Raw genomic sequence first — 20819 nt, forward strand, 5'->3', positions numbered from 1 at the left:
ACTCAGACAGACCTGAATTCAAATCCTGCCCTGACCCTTTGCTACTAGTGTGACCTCAGCTTTCTTTTCCTCCCTTTTGAATATGGAAAGTTAATATGGGAGCAGATAATGAGATTCACACATGTGTAATAAAGAAAGCAGATGAGATTGCCAGGTGATTGAGGGGGAAAGGGGCTGAGGATGAAACTCTGGGGAGCATCAGAATTCAAGGGGCCCTTGAGAAAAGGGGGCCGATGAAGGAGACCAAGGAGAGGCCAGGGAGCCAGGACAGAAGTCAAAAAGGACAAGTCAGGATCTGGCAGGGAGTCCTCACAGTGGCCTTAGACTGATCCATGTAGGTAAGGGCTCACAAGATACTTCTCAAAAGAGTAGTGGGCTCAGGAAGGTTTTGATGAACTCGTTAAAGACTCCTCTTTTATTAACGTAACATCAATTTACTGAATGCCTATTGTGTGCTAGTCAAAGCCAATGATGCCATGGAACTTGGTTCATGCAGTCTCACTGAGACAGGCTGGGACCTAGGACTCTGCTGCAGTGCTGCACCTGGGCACACCTCTCTTCCAGCCGCAAAATATACAAAGAAACCATTGTTGAGCAGTCGCTAAGTCGTGGTCAACTCTTGGCAGCTTCACGGACTGCAGCATTCCAGGCCTCCCTGTCCTTCATCATCTCCCGGAGTTTGCTCAAATTCACGTCCATTGAGTCAAAGAAACTATATGGGGCTAAAAATAACTGCATATGTGCACAATTGGGGCAAATTCTGGACAAAAGATGAAAAAACAACCAAAAAAGCCCAACTGCCACCTTTGAAGAAAGAGCCAGGAGCAAAAGCAGGGTCCTGAGCATGCCCCCTGCACAGTACCCCCAAAGTGTGGGCATACCCCCTAAGCTGACCTCTGTCCTGACCCCTAGACACTACCCCTCACCCCACATAAGGAACAAGGTCACTTCTGCCTCAGCCAGCGGGCAAGGGAATCTGTTATTTGTTCTCACGCCCCACTGCTGCAGCAGGGGCCCCAGGAATGCCTTGCCTGAATTTCTTGTCTGCCTTCTGATCAGTTTCTGTTGATTGGGGAAGGCTACAACCTGGTTGGTATCATCACCCTTAGAAATTTAAGGTTCTAACATGTCCCTGCAGTTGCTAACAAGTATTGGAAGAGATAACCAGACCACATATTGGTCTATTGTGTGGCTTTGGGGCCATCCCTGGTGGCTCAGTTGGTAAAGAATCCACTCCTGGTTTGATCCCTGGGTCAGGAAGATCCCCTGGAGAAGGGATAGGCTACCTCTCCAGTATTCTTGGGCTTTCCTGGTGGCTCAGCTGGTAAAGAATCTGCCTGCAATGCAGGAGGCCTGGGTCCGATCCCTGGTTGGAAAGAGCCCCTGGAGAAGGGAAAGCCTACCCACTTCAGTATTCTGGCCTGGAGAATTCCATGGACTGTATAGAGAATTCCATGGACTGTACAGAATTCCGTGGACTATACCAACAAAGTCCATATAGTCAAAGCTATGGTTTTTCCAGTAGTCATGTATGGATGTGAGAGTTGGACCATAAAGAAAGCTGAGCACCTAAGAATTGATGCTTTTGAACTGTGGTGTTGGAAAAGACTCTTGAGAGTCCCTTGAACTGCAGGGCGATTAAACTACTCAATCCTAAAGGAAATCAATCCTGAATATTCATTGTAGGGACTGATGCTGAGGCTGAAGCTCCAATACTTTGGCCACCTGATGTGAAGAGCCGACTCATTAGAAAAGACCCTAATGCTGGGAAAGATTGAAGGCAGGAGGAGAAGGGGACAATAGGGGATGAGATGGTTGGATGCATCCCCGACTCAATGGACATGAGTTTGAGCAAGCTCCAGGAGTTGGCTCAGCTAGTAAAGAATTCACCTGCAATGTGGGAGACCTGGGTTCGATCCCTGGGTTGGGAAGATCCCCTGGAGAAGGGAAGGGCTACCCACTCCAGTATTCTGGCCTGGAGAATTTCATGGACTGCATAGTCCCTGGAGTCACAAAGAGTCAGACATGACTGAGTGACTGAACTGAACTGATGAACTGCGTGGCTTTGGGCTGGCCACATGATCTCTCCAGGCCTAAGGGATGGAGACTAGATTATCTCTCAAGTTCCCCCAGTCTATGTTGAATCCTGCACCCCCAGTCTATGGTGAATCCTGCATCCCCAGTCTATGGTGAATCCTGCATCCCCAGTCTATGGTGAATTCTCCCATCTTGATGGGGCAAGAGCTAGAGATAAGTGAATGCCTTTCCCATACAGAACTCTGGATACACCCAGAGCACTTCATCGTGTAGGGTGTCCCTCTATCCTTGTGTCAGCTTCATGGCCCTCTTCCTCTTCCTTGCATCTCCTGTGCCTGCATGGTGCCTCTGCCCATGTTTGGTGGATGGATAAATCTTTTGCAGGTGAGGAGCTTTTCCTACCAGGGAATCATGTTGTCTTAACACAAAACCTGTACAGATGTTTATAAAATAACAATAACATCTCTGAACACCAACTGTGAGATAGAGCTTGTGCATGACCTTGTTTGGGGTGAGAGTCTTCTTTATGAAGATTTCAGTGCACTGTGGATCAAATGGTGTTTCCAATGAAGGTCTTCCTGGAGCAAAACTGCCAGCACTAAAAGAGTGATAGAAACTGCTAACTGCATAAGGTGAGGGGTAATCCTGGCTGCCTTGCACCCAACTCACCAAGGAGCTCTTCTTTGTTTGAAATTGCCTTCCAAACCTGATGACTTTCTGAGCAAGACATTCTTCTCTCCAACTGGTTTGAAATTTGCCTGTTTTGTATGTGTGTGTGTACACGTGTACACATAGGCTTGTGTGCACACTCAAAATAGAAGGTCTAAATAAATGTCTCTACCTTCCCAGAGGTTTACTTCTTGGTTTTGTGACAAGCGTGGACAGGTAGCTCAAGCATTACTAGATTGCATTGTTCACTGGTGTCCTGAGAGGAGAGGAGGGATCATCAGATGAAGGGGACTGTCCTGCCTGGTGGGCAGCTGGGGGTGGTAAGGAAGGTGCTGGTCAAGCTGGGAACATGCTCTTGGGCAACCAGGCCTGGGCCTCAGGGAGCTGAGTTAGTGGACGGTAGGGCTCAGGGAGGGTGCTGGTGCACGACTGGTTTTCCATCAGCAGGACCCAGTGGCAAGTAGTAAGGAGTGACGTAGTGTTGTCTTCGTGTGTCAAAAATGGAATCTTAGCCTTTCCCAAGTTGTCTAAGTTAGATTCTTCCCCTTAGTTACAATTCATTTCTTTTAAAAAATTTTTTAATTTGAATATAATTGCTTTACAATATTGTGTCAGTTTCCGCTGTACAACGTTGTAAATCAGTTACGCGTGCTGCCTGCTAAGCCATTTCAGTCATGTCCAATTCTTTTCGACCCCATGGACTGTTGCCTGCTAGGCGCCTCTATCCATGGCATTCTCCAGGCAAAGATATTGGAGTGGGTTGCCATTTCCTCCTCTAGGGGATTTTTCTGACCCAGGGATTGAACCCACGTCTCTTATGTCTCCTGCATTGGTAGGCAAGTTCTTTACCACCAGCACCACCTGGGACTCAGCTTATATGTATACATATAACCCTTTCCTCTTGCGTTTCCTTCCCAAACCCTCCCATCCCACTCCTCTAGGTCATCACATAAGCACTGAGCTGAGGTCCCTGTGCTACACTAATTAGTTCCTTCTCTGTTGCTGCTGCTGCTGCTAAGTCGCTTCAGTCGTGTCCGACTCTGTGCGACCCCATAGATGGCAGCCCACCAGGCTCCCCCATCCCTGGGATTCTCCAGGCAAGAACACTGGAGTGGGTTGCCATTTCCTTCTCCAATGCATGAAAGTGAAAAGTGGAAGTAAAGTCACTCAGTTGTGTCTGACTCTTAGCGACCCCATGGACTGTAGCCTGCCAGGCTCCTCCGTCCATGGGATTTTCCAGGCGAGAGTACTGGAGTGGGGTGCCATTGCCTTCTCCCAGTTTCCTCTCTAGAGTATTCTATTTAGATTCTTCCAATGAGGTTGATGACTGCTCTCTCAAGACGGGTGCTTCTGGGGCTCAAAGACCTCCCACAAGCACCCAGACCAAAGCGACCCTGCAGTCAAGTCACACTCTGCCTGGTCCTGGTACTGCTTCTCTCCATCACAATTAACAATCCAAAAAGGAGTTGGGGAAATGGTTTGCTTATTAAATAGTGTCTGTCACCCCAGCCCCCCACGATAGAATGTAACTTGGTGAGAGTGGAGACCTAGCAGTCTTAATTCTTGCCATGTCTCCAGAGCCTAGAAAAAGGACTTAGTGCATAGTAGGTGTTTAATGAAAATGTGATGAATAAATGAACAGAAAGCAAGGGAAAGGAAAAAAAGGGAGAGAGGAAAGTGAGAGAGGAATGGAAGGGGGTAAAGGATGGAGGGGTATAAAGGCAGGAAATGTCAGCAGGGATATGAGCTCTTCTTGTATATTTTTATTAATTTTATTGGAATATTGTTGCTTTACAATGTTGTGTTAGTTTCTACTGTTAGCAAAGTAAATCAGCTGTACATGTACCTATATCCCCTCTGTTTTGGATTTCTTTCCCATTGAGGCCACCATAGATAACTCTTCTTATCTCAAGCAAGCTCTGGGGGAGGGGGCTCAAGAAGGGTCCCTTGCCCCCTGAGTGCAGCTCCCCTCCCCTCTTGGAGCTCACAGAACTGTCTTAAGTCAGATAGGAGACTGCCATGGCTACTTCAGCACTGAGGGGGCTGGAATGCCCTCATAGGTCCTGCTTTAAGGGGAGTTTTGTTCCGAGGACATTAGCAGCTCCATGCACCCAAAGATAACAAGTGACAGGGCCTAGGGAGGCAGTCAGGTCTAGCCTGGGGAAGAGTAGAAGGGGACAGGGGCTGCCCACCTCAGCCTCTGCTTCTCCCCACCTCGCAAATGTAGAAAGTGATTTTCCTTGTATAGTTGAGATAAGGGGGGAAGATCCATGTCTGTGCTCCCAGCTCCCAGGTCCCCAGGACAAGAACTGCCCCAATTGTGTTCTGCAGCATCTGGGCCAAGGACCACTCCTTCCCAAAGGCTCCTGTGCGTTACTGTGGAGCGGGTGGAGAGAAAGCAAAGGCATGTGCCCTCCTCTTGCCTTCCCGCCTCCCACCTGAGCTGCTCACGGGGACAGACGGTGTGGCGCATCTCTGCTGCGGCAGGGACCCTGTTGCCGTCCTTGAGATGGCTCGGCTAGGAGGCATACGTTGCCTTGGCTACCGCTCCTGGCCCCGGTGGGAGCTGACACCCTCTCCCATGTGAATTTCAGCAGGTCCACTTGGTGGGACTCCGTGTGGGCTGGCTTCTCCCAGAGGGCGTGGGCCGTACTGCCAAGCGCGGCGAGGGCCGCTGCCAGGCTTTGAGAAAGTATTTGAGGCATGGAGGCCGCGCAGGGCCCCACGCCCTTGCTCCCTCTCCCCTCCTGGCTCTCCGACCTGCAGTTTTAATATGGGCGGGGGCTGGATTAAGTGTCTTGGCAGAACCCAGCAACCTGAGTCCTTTCTGGCAGAGGATGGGGAGTGCGCCTTGGGCTCACATTCCAGATGCAAGGACAGAGATTTGGGAAGGATAAAGGAAAGAGAGTGAGAAAATTAAATGTGGCGAGAAATGAATTTTCCCTTTCTGCCGTCTGAAAATAATTGAGTTATGTTAGTTTGTAAAATAATCTGTTTTGAGGTTTTTCCTGGTCCCCATCATACTACCAGTTGCTGTACTGAAGAGGGAGGGAAAAAAGCATTCACTTTGGCTCTGTGCTGCGATTTCTACCAAATACCTCAAACTTGGGCTATATTCTAAGAGAGGGTTTCGTTGTCTGCGAACACCGTGAAAATGAGAACCTGGACTTTTAGGGGAGAGGTGGCTGAATCCCCCTTGTCAGGTCCCAGCTGGCTCCTCCCACTCATCCAGCACGCGCCCACAGCACGGCCTTCCCCCTGGCCTTTCCCTTCTCTGGGCTTTGAAGGACGTAGTCACATGTGGCTGGAGATCCTCACAGGTGTCTGTCTCACCTTGGGATGTCCTGATGGAGGACCCCTCCCTTCCTTCCCCGTTGTTCCTGGAATTCTGCTCCCTGTGTCTCTTGGTGGTGGCTTAGTGGTGAGTTCTCACATCAGGGTTCCCCTGACAGTAAAAGTGCTTTATTATCAGTCCAGGGAATATTTAGTAACTGTTAGTTACGTACTTTCATCATGGAGGATAATCAAGTGGGACCTCAGGCATGTGTCCCGCCAAAACCCGGCCGGATAGGTATCCATCTATTAACAGCAGCAGCCTGACCGGGTAACAGACAGGAATAGGCAGGGCTTTCAGGAGCTTCAACTCTGGAGCCAGACTTCGTAAATTCATATCCTGCTTTAGCCACTTACCAGTGAGATGGGTTTGGGCAAAGACATAACTTCACTGTGCCTCAGTTTCTTAGCTGGGCAGCGTTGCGTGCTCAGTCGCATCCGACTCTGTGATCCCATGGACTGTAGCCCTCTAGGCTCCTCGGTCCATGGGATTTTTCCAGGCAAGAATACTGGAGCGGGTTGCCCTTTCCTATGCCAGGGGATCTTCCCAACTCAAGGATTGAGCCCACGTCTCCTGTGTCTCCTGCCTCTGCAGCTGGATTCTTTACCACTGCCCCACCTCTCCAGGCATGAAATGGATGCAAAAATAGTATTTACTTCTGGTCGCTGTGAGGGTCCAATGAAATAATGAGCATAAAGTACTGAGAACAGTGCCTGCTGCTGCTCAAGTAATATTACTTAGCATCAGTGCTGTGGTCATCATCGTCTTTACATACTATCTAGTGGCCTTTTGTTAAGTCACTTAGATTCTCTGAACCTTGGCTTCCTTATGTGTAAAATGGCTATCACACTAATAGGACTGTCAAGAAGAATAAGAGAGAATGTATGTGAAGACATTAGCCCGGGGCTTGACATCTACTGGGAGCTTGGCAAAAATGAGCTTCCTTGTCCCTCTCCTATGCAGTCTGCCACTGTGTAGCCTGTCAGCTACTTGGATGGAAGGATCCATTTTATTATAGCGGGGTTGGCTGTATGGCAAGTGTAGTCCTTGTCAGTTGTTTTATTATGGTCCAAATTAACATTATCTTCAGTCTAAAAGCTCCTTTTCTCATCCTCCAGTTCTCTCCTTTGCCTTTTCTCTTCTGCTGTGTATCAATCAGGCAATGAGTCTTGAGGGCCTTTCCATGCCCAGGACAGTGGACAGAGACCCAAAGCTCACTGAGGACGTGGAAGAACCTTCTCCTTGAATATCGGACTCAACATGCCTAATACTCTTTCCTGACCCCATTGCATCATTCGTATCGCAGTTCTCCCACTCATCTTGAGTTACCTTTGATTCTTCCTCTATGATCACAGTACCTTCCATTCAGTAAAGGCCTATCTTATAATCACCATACTAGGTGCCTTTATTTTGTCATCTCATCGATTTTCACATTAACCTTGGGAGGAAAGAATATAATCATCCCATTTTACAGATGAGCCAACAGATGTTTAGGGAGCTTAAGAATCTTGCTAAAGGCTGCTGCTGCTGCTGCCAAGTCGCATCAGTCATGTCCGACTCTGTGCGACCCCGTAGATGGCAACCCACCGGGTTCTGCCGTCCCTGAGATTTTCCGGACAAGGGTACTGGAGTGGGTTGCCATTGCCTTCTCCGTGCTAACAGCTACTCAGTAGTAACTTAAACTGGGATTGGAACCCAGGTATGTGAGAACTCATCTTCTGCACTTGCCACTCTGTGATTCTGTGTCTGCTTCCTTTATGTCTTGGCTGTCTATTTCTATGTAACAAACCACCCAAAACTGAGTAGTTCAAAGCAACAGCTTATTGTTTCTTATTATTATCTCTCATTATTCTGACTGTGCTCAGCTGGGTGATTCTTCTTCTCTCCTGAACTTTCACTCAGATGGTGACCAAGGCTGGAGATATCTCTCCATCACTCATGTATTTGACACTTGGGCTGAGAAGATCGAGGGGCTGATCAGGCCTCTCTCTCTCCCTGTGTGACCCCTCCTTATGGCTAGCTTGTGCTTTCTCACAGCATAGTAGTCTCAGAGTAGTCACATTTCCTGCATGGCAGCTGACTTTCCCCAGAACAAGCATTCTAAAAAATTGACTGGAAGCTGCAAGAGTTCTTATAACTTAGCTTTAGAAGTCCCAGACCTTCACTGCCACCACATTTTACTGGTCAAGCAAGTTCTAAGGCCAGTCCAGATTTAATGGAATGAGTTATTAGGCTTGATCTTTTGACATGAGAAGAGACATGTGTGTATGCAGAGTACATCATGAGAAATGCTGGGCTGGATAAATCACAGGTAGAATCAAGATTGCCAGGAGAAATATCAATAACCTCAGATATGCAGATGAAACCATTTTAATGGCAGAAAGTGAAGAGGAACTCAAGAGCCTCTTGATGCAGGGGAAAGAGGAGAGTAAAAAAGCTGGCTTAAAACTCAACATTGAAAAAACTAAAATCATGGCATCCAGTCCTATCAGTTCTCGGCAAATAGATTGAGGAAAAGTGGAAACGGTGGCAGATTTAATTTTCTTGGGCTCCAAAATCACTGCAGATTAAATTAAAAAATGCTTGCTCCTTGGAAGAAAAGCTATGACAAACCTAGGCAATGTATTAAAAAACAGAGATATCACTTTGTTGACAAAGATCCGTATAGTCAAAGCCATGTTTTTTTCCAGTAGTCATGTACAGATGTGAGAGTTGGACCCTAAAGAAGGCTGAGCGCCTAAGAAATGATGCTTTTGAACAGTGCTGGAGAAGACTTTTGAGAATCCCTCTGACAGGAAGGAGATCAAGCTAGTCAGTCCTAAAGAAAATCAATCCTGAATAGTCATTGGAAGGACCAATGCTAAAGCGGAAGTTCCAGTACTTTGGCTACCTGATGTGAAGAACCAACTCATTGGAAAAAACCCTGATGCTGAGAAAGATTGAAGGTGGGAGGAGAAGGGGACAACAGATGATGAGATGGTTTGATGGCATTACTGACTCAATGGACATGAATTTGCGCAAACTCCAGGAGATAGTGAAGGACAGGGAAGCCTGGCGTGCTACAGTTCATGGGGTCTCAAGGAATTGGATATGACAGTGGATGAACAATAACACGTGTGCATAGTGAAGGAAGAAATTGATAGTTGCCATCTTTATTTGATCAGCCACCAAGACCCAGTGTTTTTCCATTTAAAAAGTCCCTCTTATCTATCCTATTCTACTTCTACTCCTTTGTAGGGTTCTGTTTCGTTGTGCTTTGTTTTTGGTTCACTACAACCATCTCCTAGTTTTGTTCTGACACTCCCCAGCTCCTAATCCATTATGTACTTTGCTAGCATACAAATCCTCATCAGATGCCTCTTTCAACCATCAGTTCATGTACTCATGGATCTAATAAAGTCTTTTTATTAATCTAGTGGTGGTGGTGGTGGTGGTTTAGTCGCTCAGTCGTGTCTGACTCTTACGACCCCATGGACTGTAGCCAACCAGGCTCCTCTGTCCATGGGCTTCTCCAGGCAAGAATACTGGAGTGGGTTGCCATTTCCTTCTCCAGGGGATCTTCCTGACCCAGGGATAGAACCCAGGTCTCCTGCATTGCAGGCAGACTCTTTACCAACTGAACCTCAAGGGAAGTCCCCTTTATTAATCTAGTAAGGACCTTCATTGCCAACAAAAGTCCGTATAGTCAAAGCTATGGTTTTCTAGTAGTCATGTAGGGATGAGAATTGGACCATAAAGAAGTCTGAGCACAGAAGTGATGCTTTCAAAGTGTGGTGCTGGAGAAAATCCTTGAGAGTCCCTTGGACTGTGAAGAGATCAAATCAGTCAATCCTAAAGGAAATCAAAACTGAACATTCGTTCGAAAGACTGAGACTGAAGCTACAGCTCCAATACTTTGGCCATCCTGATGCAAAGAGCTGACTCATTGGAAAAGACCCTGATGCTAGGAAAGACTGAAGGCAGGAGGAGAAGGAGACAACAGAGGACAAGATGGTTAATAGCATCACTGACTCAACAGACATGAGTCTGAGCAAACTCTCGGAGATAGTGAAGGACAGGTGAGCCTGGCGCATTGCAGTCTATGGGGTCACAAAGAGTCAGACACAACTTAGCACTGGATGACGATGATGACAATGTGAAAAAAAATGCTCAACTTCATGCATAATAAAGGAAGTGCAATTTTAAGCTACACAGAACCATTTGTCACTTGTATTTGTCACTTGTCAGAGCAGCAAAGAGTCTAATAGCCCCTGACTTGGTGAGGGTATGGGATTCATCATACTTTGCTGGTAAAAGTGTAATTTTGGTGCCTTCTCCATGGAAAACAACTTGGTGATATCTATCAAAATTATCAATGCATTTATTATTTGCCCTAACAATTCTGCTCCTCCATGTACAGCTATTCGTATATTGAGAGGAAGCACATGATTATTTATTGTAGCACTGTTTGTAATTGCCAAGGATTCGAAACACCATGACTGTCATGGAAGGAAAAGTAGTCAAATTATAATTCATCCATATGAAGGAATGCTATGAAACCTTGAAAAAAGAGAATGAGATTTTCTGTGTGTGCTGATCTGGATGGCTTGCCAAAACAAAGTATTGAATAAAGAGAAAAAAAAAAACTGTAAAAAGAGAGTGGAACATAAATATACATACACATTTGTTCAAGTATACATAAAATATCTCTGGAAGGAAATATAAGAAACTTACATTATTGTTTATAATAATGAGTAGCTGGGGTATGGAAGTAAGATGAAAACATTTCATTTGTTTATTTTGTTGTACCTTTTGAATTTTGAACCATAGGAATCTTACTTTTTTTTAAATGGAAGGGAGACAAAGCAAAAGCAAAAATTCAAACAAGTAAACCATTAATTCTGGGGCCTTCTTCAGACCTGGAGTAGAATAAATACTCCATGAATTTCCTTCACTGTGCAGTCAGTTAATGAGAGAGGAAACCTGGCCTAATCTTCTCAAATTAAAGACTATGAAAATAAAACTTAAAGCAAAGCAAATGTGACAAAATAGTAAAGTGAGTTGAGCACAGAAGTATTTCATACTGCCTTTCTGTATACTTGGGACTATTTTGCAATAACAAAGACAAATTCTGGCAAGTAAATAAGCAAACAAATTAATAATTTGCATGGCATGGCTTTGGGATTATTGAAGCTGGTTATTTCCATTTTCAACCATACTCAGTTCCCATCTAAGTTTCATTTTTCTCCTAACCACTCCTATCCAGGGAGACTCACTTTATTTTTATTGTCATTTTTTGTATTTTCATTCCCTTCATGAGATTATGAACTCTGTAGAGAGTAAAGATTGTGTCTAATTGAGAAGCTGGCAAACGTCTTCCGTAAAAGGTCACACATTAATATTTCAGACTTTGCAGGTCAAGTGGTCTCTGTTGTAACTACTCAGCTGCTGTTAGTTGTATCACAAAAGCAGCCATACTTAACACACAAATGAATGCATGTGACTGTGTTGCAATAAAACTTTATTTACAAAAGCAGATGGTAAGTCATATTTGGCCCAAGGGCTATAGTTTGCTATCACCTAACTCCTAGTTTACTGTAATCAGATTTCACTCTCTCCCTTTCACTGTGTCTTCCTGGGAAAGGGCTGAAGTTCCTGATCCATGTGCATGTGTGTGTTTGTGTATTGTGTGTGTACTTGTGGTTCCAGGAAAGGGATGGACTGAAAAAGAAAGGAAACAGACTGTAATTCTAGATTAGTGAGGAATTCAGGCTGAGTATCTCAGGGAGCAGTGGAACATGTTAAAGAGCAATTTTTAGGAAAAGGTACAATCATGATGCTCTTTCTTTTTTTTTTTTTAAACTGCCAAAACGGTCTGCATCTTGACCTTGGCTTTAATGAGGTTTACAATCTGTAGGGTTTTACAGCTTTTTTTAATATAAATTTATTTATTTTAATTGGAGGCTAATTACTTTACAATACTATATTGGTTTTGCCATACATCAACATGAATCCGCCACGGATGTACATGGGTTCCCCATCCTGAACCCCCCTCCCTCCTCCCTCCCTGTACCATCCCTCTGGGTCATCCCAGTGCACCAGCCCCAAGCATCCTGTAACCTGCATCAAACCTAGACTGATGATACATTTCTTATATGATATTATACATGTTTCAATGCCATTCTCCCAAATCATCCCACCCTCTCCCTCTCCCACAGAGTCCAAAAGACTGTTCTATACTTTTGCTGTCTTGCATGCAGGGTTATTGTTACCATCTTTCTAATGATGCTCTTTCAAATAGAAAATGAACATGTTGAAGATTTTATTTAACTCATGAACTAATTAGGGAAGGAGTAAGATGTTACAACTAGTTCACAGGAGAGAGTAAGCGTACATGAAGATCATCGGGCATGCTGAAAGGAACTGACTGTAAATGAAAAACTAGCCTCTGGGAAGCAACGGGGCTTATAATTTGCATCTCCACAAATCAAATAATTCATTTGCATCATTATCTGTTTTCTGTGGTTTATAGGGTTGTAAAAGAGCTCAGCTAAAAACTATGAAAGGCATAGGCCTATAAAATTAGGCCATCTAAAAAATGTTATTAACAGTGCTTAATTTTACGGTAGGTGTTGCAAGAGGGCATCAGAGGGCAGACAATGAAACCATACTCACAGAAAACTAGTCAATCTAATGACACTAGGACTACAGCCTTGTCTAACTCAATGAAACTAAACCATGCCGGCCGGGCAACCCAAGACAGGCGGGTCATGGTGGAGAGGTCTGACAGAATGTGGTCCACTGGAGAAGGGAATGGCAAACCACTTCAGTATTCTTGCCTTGAGAACCCCATGAACAGTATGAAAAGGCAAAATGATAGGATACTGAATGAGGAACTCCCCAGGTCAGTAGGTGCCCAACATGCTACTGGAAATGAGTGGAGAAATAACTCCAGAAAGAATGAAGGGATGGAGCCAAAGCAAAAACAATACCCAGCTGTGGATGTGACTGGTGATAGAAGGAAGGTGTGATGCTGTAAAGAGCAACATTGCATAGGAACCTGGAACGTCAGGTCCATGAATCAAGGCAAATTGGAAGTGGTCAAACAAGAGATGGCAAGAGTGAACATTGACATTCTAGGAGTCAGCAAACTAAAATGGACTGAAATGGGTGAATTTAACTCAGATGACCATTATATCTACTACTGCAGGCAGGAATCCCTCAGAAGAAATAGAGTAGCCATCATGGTCAACTAAAGAGTCGGAAATACAGTACTTGGATGCAATCTCAAAAACGACAGAATGATCTCTGTTCGTTTCCAAGGCAAACCATTCAATATCACAGTTATCCAAGTCTATGCCCCAACCAGTAACACTGAAGAAGGTGAAGTTGAACAGTTCTATGAAGACCTACAAGACCTTTTAGAACCAACACCCATAAAAGATGTCTTTTTCGTTATAGGGGACTGGAATGCAAAAGTAGGAAGTCAAGAAACGCCTATAGTAACAGGCAAATTTGGCCTTGGAATGCAGAATGAAGCAGGGCAAAGACTGATAGAGTTTTGCCAAGAGAATGCACTGGTCATAGCAAACACCCTCTTCCAACAACACAAGAGAAGACTCTACACATGGATATCACCAGATGGTCAACATTGAAATCAGACTGATTATATTCTTTGCAGCCAAAGATGGAGAAGCTCTATACAGTCAACAAAAACAAGACCAGGAGCTGACCGTGGCTCAGATCATGAACTCCTTATGGCCAAATTCAGACTGAAATTGAAGAAAGCAGGGAAAACCTCTAGACCACTCAGGTATGACCTAAATCAAATCCCTTAGGATTATACAGTGGAAGTGAGAAACAGATTTAAGGGCCTAGATCTGATAGATAGAGTGCCTGATGAACTATGGAATGAGGTTCGTGACACTGTACAGGAGACAGGGATCAAGACCATCCCCATGGAAAAGAAATGCAAAAAAGCAAAATGGCTGTCTGAGGAGGCCTTACAAATAGCTGTGAAAAGAAGAGAGACGAAAAAGAAAGGAGAGAAGGAAAGATATAAGCATCTGAATGCAGAGTTCCAAAGAATAGCAAGAAGAGATAAGAAAGCCTTCTTCAGCGATCAATGCAAAGAAATAGAGGAAAAGAACAGAATGGGAAAGACTAGAGATCTCTTCAAGAAAATTAGAGATACCGAGGGAACATTTCATGCAAAGATGGGCTTGATAAAGGACAGAAATGGTATGGACCTAACAGAAGCAGAAGATATTAAGAAGAGGTGGCAAGAATACACAGAAGAACTGTACAAAAAAGATCTTCACGACCAAGATAATCATGATGGTGTGATCACTCATCTAGAGCCAGACATCCTGGAATGTGAAGTCAAGTGGACCTTAGAAAGCATCACTATGAACAAAGCTAGTGGAGCTGATGGAATTCCAGTTGAGCTATTTCAAATCCTGAAAGATGATGCCGTGATAGCGCTGCACTCAATATGCCAGCAAATTTGGAAAACTCAGCAGTGGCCACAGGACTGGAAAATGTCAGTTTTCATTCCAATCCCAAAGAAAAGCAATGCCAAAGAATGCTCAAACTACCGCACAATTGCACTCATCTCACATGCTAGTAAAGTAATGCTCAAAATTCTCCAAGCTAGGCTTCAGCAATACATGAACCGTGAACTTCCTGATGTTCAAGCTGGTTTTAGAAAAGGCAGAGGAACCAGAGATCAAATTGCCAACATCCACTGGATCATGGAAAAAGCAAGAGAGTTCCAGAAAAACCTCTATTTCTGCTTTATTGACTATGCCAAAGCCTTTGGCTGTGTGGATCACAGCAAACTGTGGAAAATTCTGAAAGAGATGGGAGTACCAGACCACCTGACCAGCCTTTTGAGAAATCTGTATGCAGGTCAGGAAGCAACAGTTAGAACTGGACATGGAACAACAGACTGGTTCCAAATAGGAAAAGGAGTACGTCAAGGCTGTATATTGTCACCCTGCTTATTTAACTTATATGCAGAGTACATCATGAGAAACGCTGGACTGGAAGAAACACAAGCTGGAATCAAGATTGCCAGGGGAAATATCAATAACCTCAGATATACAGATGACATCACCCTTATGGCAGAAAATGAGGAGGAACTAAAAAGCTTCTTGATGAAAGTGAAAGAGGAGGGTGAAAAAGATGGCTTAAAGCTCAACATTCAGAAAACGAAGATCATGGCATCTGGTCCCATCACTTCATGGCAAATAGATAGGAAAACAGTGGAAACAGTGTCAGACTTTATTTTGGGGGCTCCAAAATCACTGCAGATGGTGATTGCAGCCATGAAATTAAAAGACGCTTACTCCTTGGAAGAAAAGTTATGACCAACCTAGATAGCATATTCAAAAGAAGAGACATTACTTTGCCAACTAAGGTCCGTCTAGTCAAGGCTATGGTTTTTCCTGTGGTCATGTATGGATGTGAGAGTTGGACTGTGAAGAAGGCTGAGTGCCAAAGAATTGATGCTTTTGAACTGTGGTGTTGGAGAAGACTCTTGAGAGTCCCTTGGACTGCAAGGAGATCCAACCAGTCCATTCTGAAGGAGATCAGCCCTGGGATTTCTTTAGAAGGAATGATGCTAAAGCTGAAACTCCAGTACTTTGGCCACCTCATGCGAGGAGTTGACTCATTGGAAAAGACTCTGATGCTGGGAGGGATTCGGGGTAGGAGAAGGGGACGACAGAGGATGAGATGGCTGGATGGCATCACTGACTTGATGGACGTGAGTCTGAGTGAACTCCGGGAGTTGGTGATGGACTGGCGTGCTGTGATTCATGGGGTTACAGAGTCAAACACAATTGAGCAGCTGAACTGAACTGAACTGAATTTTACCCTTCCTTCATGGCTCAGACGGTAGGGAATCTGCCTGCAATGCAGGAGACCCAGGTTCAATCCCTGGGTTGGGAAGGATCCCTTAGAGAAGAGGTTGGCAACCCACTCCAGTATTCTTGCCTGGAGAATCCCATGGACAGAGGAGCTTGGCGGCCTATGGTCCATGGGATTGTAAAGTGTTGGACATGGCTAAGCAACTAATACATAATTATACCCTGGAAAACATACTCAGAAATCTTTTTTTGTTCTTTCAAAATTTTCCCCAATTTTGTGTGGTAGAAATAACATTTAGTAAGGTCACTGTACTCTAGATTATAGAATAGCAGTCCCGAACCCTTTGGGCACCAGGAACTGGTTTCACAAAAGACAATTTTTCCATGAGCTGGGCTGGGTCAGGGCGATGGTTTGGGGATGATTCAAGTGCATTGCATTTATTTTGCACTTCATTTCTATTATTATTACAGTTTGATTTGGTGGTGGTTTAGTTATTAAGTCGTGTCTGACTCTTGTGACTCCAGGGACTATAGTCTGCCAGGCTCCTCTGTCCATGGATACCGGAGCAAGAGTGCTGGAGTGGATTGCCATTTCCTTCTCCAGGGGATCTTCCCGACCCAGGAATTGAACCCGGGTCTCCTGCATTGCAGGAGATTCTTTACCGACTGAGCTATGAGGGAAGCCCATTTTGATATACAATGAAATAATTATACAACTCAGCATAATGCAGAATCAGATCAACAGGCATTAGATTCTCATAAAGAGCATGCAGTGCTTCCCAGGTGCTCTCGTGGTAAAGAACCCACCTGCCAGTGCAGGAGACAATGAGACATGGGATCAATGCCTGGGTCAAGAAGATCCCCTGGAGAAGGGTATGGCAACCCACTCCAGTATTCTTGACTGGAGAATTCCATGGACAGTGGAGCCTGACAGGCTACAGTCCGTGGGGTCTCAGAGTCAGAGATGACTGAAGCGACTTAGTACACACGCACACAAGGATACACTCCTGTGAGAATCTAATGCTGCTGCTGATCTGATAGGAGGTGGAGCTTAGGCCATAATATGAGTGATCGGGAGTGGTTGTGAATTCAGATGAAGCTTTGCTTGCTCACTTGTTCCTCTCCTCCTGCTGTGCAGCCTGGTTCCTAACGGGCTAGTACTAGTCTGTGACCCAGAGGCTGGGAACTCCTGATATAGAAAACCTTGAAATCTTGGCAGGCATTTCTCAAACTCAGTGATTGGCAGCTGTAGCCCATGCTTGAGCCCCTGGTCCAGATATAAGAGGAGACAGATTTACCTGCAGTCCTCTAGGTGAAGGCTTACCAGTGAAAGTGGGTGAAGGGGACAGTTCCAGGGACCATTTCAGAAGCAGCAGCATGGTGACTTGGAGTACACAGTTCTGGAGTAAAAAGCCACATTTGAGTCTGAAACTGCTACCGACCACTCCTGCGACATCAGGCAAGACCAATTTGCTCATAGCTGGTAATAATAATATATATTATTAGGAGTAATAATAACTTCCTCACAAACCATTGTATTAAATGAGAAAGCACATACTTTAATACTTACCACTTTGCCCGGCCCAAGCAGTTTGTAACAATGTCGGTTTCCCACCTTCCATCTGCGGTGCTCGCTAGAGACGAACTCTTTGCCCATGGGCAAGTAAATTCAGCAACCTGAACTTTGATTTCTTTACTTGTTCAAATGCAGAAAATGATACCCACCTTGTAGATTTGCTAAAAGAACTGGCAAGAAGCAATTCCAGAAAATAGTGCTTTACCTTCAGGGGTTTGGGAAGGCCTCGCAGAGGAGAGGACCACTCAGTCAAGTCTCGATGCATGAGTCAATGTTTTGTATATTAACATTTCTGGATTTCATGAGGTTTCCCAGTACGATAATTAGCGCTTATGTAGTTCAGTTTTATTTATTTTCACCACATCATTTCCGACCATGTGTGTTCTCTTTCTGGCCGCCGCATGGCACTGCATTTTAAAGCGTGTCCTGGTAAGGCACGTGTGTTGTGGTCATAGCAAGCACACAAGAGTACGAAATTGCTCGAAGTTTATCTGGGAATGGATTGGAAATGGAACGTATATTGTGTGTGTGAATTAATGGTTATTTAAAGCCCTGTTAAATTGCATTTGGGGGGAAGAGCACTAATCACAAATATTTTCACCCATGGCTTCCACCTAAACAATAAAATATCTTAGGAATTCTATTATTTTGGCAGCTAAACCACATTTCCTAGAATACAAAAAAAAAAAGAAAGAAAATCAGATCCTTGGAAATGAAGCTCATTTTAACTTTATAGTTCATAAAATTGTATTTGTTTCTCTCCCTACCCCTGCGAGTGTGTGCATGTGTGTGTGTAGAGAGAGAGAAAGTAAGCCCACCAGCCACGGCCCACTTGACTGGGTGTGTGCTGCGTGAGAAATGTACATGAGGAGTTTCAGGGAAAGCAGAGAACACACTAGCTCTGACTTTCCCAGCTTGCCTTCTGGGTGTCAGTCTTCTGTACCTCCTGTCGCTGTTGCTGATGCAAGAGTAACAAGGCCGCCAAAGTGGTGGTTCAGGCAGGACTCCAAAGGAGGAGCCTTAACCCCGAGAGCGCGGTCTCCACTCCATCAAGCTCTCTTTCTGCCCAGCAGGATTCCTACCTGATCTTCCTTTAGCTGTGGTTGCCCTAACTCCTCACTTCTAGTAAAAAGCCTCTTTCCATCTTTTCCCTGTCTTCCAGAATCCTTCTACCATGTATTTCATAGGTATCAACAGCAGAATCTGCTGATACTTTATAGAAATAAGGAGAAGTGGGGAGGGGGATAAAGAAGAGATTCTATAAGCTGAAAGAAGGTTTGGGGCTGCCTTTGGAGTCCGTGGTATGCCAGCATCCTGAAGTGGGTTCTGGTTGGAATGGAGCTATAACTTGTAAGTGAAATGAACAAGAAATTCATGGGATGTAATTACAAGCAACCATTTTGGTTGCCCCCCCAACCCCACTGTCCTTTTAAAGGTATTTCAGTAAAAGTTCTTCCACTGCCGTTGGTGAAAGCTCAGGTAGTCCCATATTTTTCTGCTCACTCTCAAGTAATATTAATATAGATTCCTTGAACCACTGCAAGTTGACAACACAGTCTCAGTTTACTTGTTATGTGTTCGGTCTATGTAATAAATTCCAAACTGTTTAAAAGTTAGAACTGAGACTTCCCTGGTGGTTCAGTGGTTAAGAATCCGCCTGCCAATGCAGGGGGCACGGGTTCGATCCCTGGTCCAGGAAGATCCCACATGCCGAGGAGCAACTAAGCCCTCATGCCGTAACTACTGAGTCCGTGCTCTCGAGCCCCATGCTCTGCAACAAGGGAAGCCACCGTAGTGAGAAGCCACCATAGTGAGAAGCCCATGCCCCACAACTAGAGAGTAGCCCCTGCTTACCGCAATTAGAGAAAACCCGTGCACAGCAACGATGAGCCAGCACAGCCAAAAATAAAAAGTGAGATCTCTTCCCTCTCTTTATTAGAGTCTGATGCAGGTGGGAAAAGGATGAGTTTCCTTTTCACTCTGCTTTCACTCATCCTCACCCATATCCGTGACCAGGACTGCTGCCTCTGCTGGGTACATGGACAGGGGCGAGGAAAGGGCAGGAAAGCTCTTACTGGATGAGTCCTGTTGTAAGGTGCCCTCACTTCGTGGGCTTGGGAGGGTCAGAGAGCTGACTCCTTCCCTTGTGGATTTTTCTGTGGGCTCTTCTGAGATGCTTACAGGAACACTGACCTGCATCTTTCCTGACACATACGTTGCATTTTCCTCCAGCTGGCCACTCTTTCCTCAACTCTCCACACAGGCCCATTTTGATTGGGCTCCTGTCACCTTATCAAGGAATCCTCTTGGTGGGACTGAAATAGATCGAGGCTCACTTTCTCCCCAACACACCTTCTGGTAACTCGGGTGTGTTACAGGTGTGTTACAGAGTACTGTCCTGACAGTCTCTAGGGGAGCAGTGCCCAGTAGATACCTCTCCTTTGCTAGCACCAATAGGGCATCTAATCTTTTAGATTTTCCATGGCACAGTGGTAAAGAATCTGCCGGCCAGTGCAGGAGACAGAATAGACGAGGGCTTGATCCCTGGGTCAGAAAGATCCCCTGGAGAAAGAATGGCAACCCACCTCAGCGTTCTTGCCTGAAGAATCCCGTGGACAAAGGAGCCTGGTGGGCTATAGTCTGTGAGTTCACAAACAGTTGAACATGACTGATCACAGCACACAGGCAGGAATTAGACCAACCACTCTGTGTCTCAATAATTATAAGGAGACCAAATCAAGCCCTCCAGTGATCTCACTGAAGCTTCTTTCTCTTTATTTTTTTCATATTAAATGAGTGTTTTTATTTCTCTTATAATTTAAAAAACGTGAACATTCTGTAATTTAGCTGTAGCTATTACTTCCAGGTGACTTCTTCATTAGGTTTCAATTCCCTTTTATATAACAGACTCTTGTTCCAGAAGGCAGTTAGTTTTTCATCATTCTTCCTGTCTAGATAATATCCAAAGACAAATCCCACAGGGACAAGTACATGTATCCAGTGGTCACGCACAACCTGAAGTAAGTTCATCATGAATGCTGTGGCCTCTGAGCCAACAACGACCCCATGACCAAGGACAGCGGCGAACGCAGCCACTCGCGCCGGCCGCTTCTTTCTCTTTAAAGAGGAGCCCTATTCTTTCCCCTGGGGAGGGGGAAATACCAGCCAGACTCTCTCCAAAAACATTTTCTCAAAATTATTCTATCTTCACTGTGAGTAAGGGATTCAAGAGTTATGTAATGCGTATTTGCTCTCCAACTTTGAAATTTTGTGTTATGTTCCCTTCAAAACGTAGCATCCCCTATCTTCCTATTTTTGCTGAAGAGGAGACTGAACAGCCCCATTTTAAAAT

The 20819-nt window shown here is 44.9% G+C and overlaps 1 protein-coding gene and 1 pseudogene across 3 annotated transcripts in view; one reads left to right on the plus strand and one right to left on the minus strand.

Annotated features, from left to right (window-relative positions):
- THSD4 (thrombospondin type 1 domain containing 4) overlaps positions 1-20819 on the plus strand; it is a 689604-nt gene that overhangs the window by 269579 nt on the left and 399206 nt on the right. The window lies entirely within an intron of this gene.
- Positions 20272-20567, minus strand: LOC138931560 (NADH dehydrogenase [ubiquinone] 1 beta subcomplex subunit 1 pseudogene; annotated as a pseudogene).

Source organism: Ovis canadensis, chromosome 7 (assembly GCF_042477335.2).
Source record: "Ovis canadensis isolate MfBH-ARS-UI-01 breed Bighorn chromosome 7, ARS-UI_OviCan_v2, whole genome shotgun sequence".
Taxonomy (NCBI): domain Eukaryota; kingdom Metazoa; phylum Chordata; class Mammalia; order Artiodactyla; family Bovidae; genus Ovis; species Ovis canadensis.